This window comes from Drosophila virilis, chromosome 2 (genome assembly GCF_030788295.1).
Source record: "Drosophila virilis strain 15010-1051.87 chromosome 2, Dvir_AGI_RSII-ME, whole genome shotgun sequence".
Classification (NCBI taxonomy): Eukaryota; Metazoa; Arthropoda; class Insecta; order Diptera; family Drosophilidae; genus Drosophila; species Drosophila virilis.
The window spans coordinates 10,558,893-10,562,163 of NC_091544.1; positions in this window are offsets into that span (position 1 = coordinate 10,558,893).

Consider the following 3,271-nt stretch of genomic DNA (forward strand, 5'->3'; position numbering starts at 1 on the left):
GGCAACTAAAAATTGTTGTGCAACTGGCAAAAGTATTTTAAACGCCTTTATTGTTAACACTTTTCAAGCACTTAATTTGAGTCAATTTTGGAAATTGAGTTTTGAGCTTCAATTGAATGATGGTTTAATTTCTCTTAATAGCTTTGAATATTTCTGGCATTAATCAAATCTCTGCACGCACCACTTGACGAACAGTATCGCTGAATCATTTTGGCGCCTTTTGGATAATAAGTGGCCACTTAAATAATAAAAGCCAATTTGAATAGTAACTCGTATCCATATGAATAGTTGTTAAAAAATGGAATTGTAGGTAGTATTTCGAGTTGTTTTATTGATCAGCTAATCAAATTGGCACTACTTTGAACTGGGCAATGAGGAGTAGGAAAATTGTATTGATAAGAAAGTTCCAAGCAATTCTTGAGAATTATGTTCCAATAAATCATGTATCTCTTAGATTACAGATTATTGCTTGAAGGGTTAGATGCTCCAAAAGTGGATTTTGGGTGAATCTGGTTGCTTCTACTAGGATACCGAAGTATTTATTTCATCTGATTGGTGGGCAGCTGCAAACTAATGGATCCATGCCCGAATTCTTTACATGATTTCCGATAGTTAGCTCGTTTCTTGTTATGAGTTGCAGCACAACTGTATAACAATTACTTGAAATTTGAAGCTGTATATCTTAACAAATTCTCTCACGTACCCAAAAAGCATCACATATTTACGTTTGTGCCTATGTTAATGAAAGTATAATGTATATGTAAATTACATTACAATACAACTTGACAGCTGTCAAATGCAAACACAATTCTCAGCTGCAACTGTAAGGTTCTGAAGCATCATTGTAGGGTCTCTCGTTAGGAGCTCAAGTGGTCAGCAATGAAGAAAAAGTGAAAATGTTTTACACATGTTAACAGAACAACACCGGAAATTCAATTTGAATAGAATGCCGAGAGCACAATTGAAATTTAACCAAAGCGGACAAATGTCAGCTGTGTACATGAAAATGAGAATGTTGACCAGCATTTTTTGGAAAACCATAACTACCTACAGAAAAAAACATGTCACGCAGAGCGTTGCATAGCAGGCATGTGTGCAACACATCTCGTTTGATGTCATCAGATTGTCAGCTCCCAAACTATGGTACACGCCATGAATAATGAATGAAGCCGCTTTACGGTAATAAATACGATTTTTGCTATTGCCAAAAACAACAAGGTGTGAACGAAAGTGAATGAAATGAAAGTTATCAGCGCAACCGAAATGAGCCAATTCAAGAAACTGTAGCACATCGTATCATATCCGTCAAGAGATCAACTCAAAAGCCGTTTAGAATAGCCCGTGTCTTGTGTCGACTATCGCAATTAAAATTCTTTTGTTCGAACTAATGGATCTTTTACTTTCGGTTGGCTTGTGTTTAATTTGATTTCAGTTTGATATTCATTGAGAGCTCGCCGCGGAAACGCGCTTGGAGCTCATTCCAGGCGCTGATGACGCAGCGCATTTCGTAAATACCATAAGACATGTGTGTGATGTGCGACACGATTTTTCTCTCGATAACACAATTATTTTCGAATTTTCTGTTGTCACTGGATATTTAGGAGGGTACACGGTGCGAAATTAAAGTAGTGTAGAACTAAAGCGAAGTCTAAGCCAGAAATTGTAACTAATTTGTTGTTGGGGCTTTCTTTTCGCTTTTGGCGGCTCTGCCAAATGAACAACAAAATGCTAAAGTTTCTCTTTTGTGTGCCAAAAGCAATGTGAATTGCCAGCTTTTTTTGTATTGGACTTTTTGAGCAATGCTACTTTATGTTTTTTTGTTGTCAAGGTTAGAGCCGATGTTCCAAAATGAAATGACATTTTTAGTAGGATTCTCAGTGGGGGTTTTTAACGAGTTCAACTTGTTAGTGTCACTCATAATATATAGCTTTAAAAGTAGCCTAGATATATGATATTTTTACTGCTGTTCTCAGACCTCACTGACAGCTCATAGTCTTAAAGGAAATAGAATATTTGTGCTCCTCAGTTTTAAATAAGTTCTTAAGCCCAATTAAGAAATAATAAGTACATTAGTATTAGTCAGTATTTTGGACATTTCAAAGATATTTTACATAGTTTTAGGGTCACTTAAAGTTGAATACTTTTTCATTGTTATCCATTATTTTTCAATGAACATATCTGAATGTAACCTTGTTAGTCCGCCAATTGCTTACTAGATATACAAGTCTTCTGATTTGTATCATTTGAAATGAATATTGGATTTATTGAAAGGTTATAGTTTTAACTTTCAGCTTGGTCATTGACCTAGTAACCTTAGATTCATCTGCCTTATAGATATTACATAATTCTTACCTAGAATGAAAGCGCAGTTTTTGAAGTTCTTGGGTCTCACAACTGAGTACAATCCGTCTAGTCAGCTTACACATGTCATTTATTCCTTCCAATGGGACAGAGCATACACATACACACTCTACGCAACTATTTCATAAGCATTTCCATTTGATAACTAGTCGAGTCGAGCCGAGTTGCTACCGTTTGACGTTGCATCAACGTCATTTAACAGCGTAATTAACACATGTTGTCGCGCAATCAATTGCACACTCATGAACACAGATATGGACATGTACATGGACATGGATATGGCGGCGACTTAGTTGGGTATGTGGTGCGAAATGCGGCTGTCTGTCGCTCCGCCCAACTAACGCTGTGCCACCGTCTACTTGTTCATTAACGCAATGTTCAACTGTATTTGAGTTGGCTGCGCGTTGATACTTTGCAGCGGAACAGGGGGCAGCAGGTAGTGTCTATTGGCATTTGGCGGCGGATCAACAACACACAGGTGACATACAGCCGGTGTAAGGATGAGAAAAATGACTCCGATGTAGCAGTTACAGTTAGTCGTATGTATATTTGTCATGGCCAGCCCAAGTTTTAATTGAGTTATGAGACTTGCGTGTTCAAAGTTGACCATTTGAATGACCAAATCTTGAGCGAGACAACAAACTCCTGGGAATTTTGCAGTGAATTCTGGGTCGCCTTAATGCAACAAGTTCCTGAGCATTTCCCAGAATCACCTGTATTGGACATAAAGGCTGTGTGCCGCGTTCTTGACTTGTTTGGCCGAATGCCGTTTGTGTCTCATGACTGCGTCAGAAATGGTCTAATGAGTAAATTAATTGCCTGACTAAAGCGTTCATCTGAGACGGGTTTCAATGGCTTGCACTAATTCGCAATAAAAACTCAATTAACAATCGATCAAACTTATAAGCTA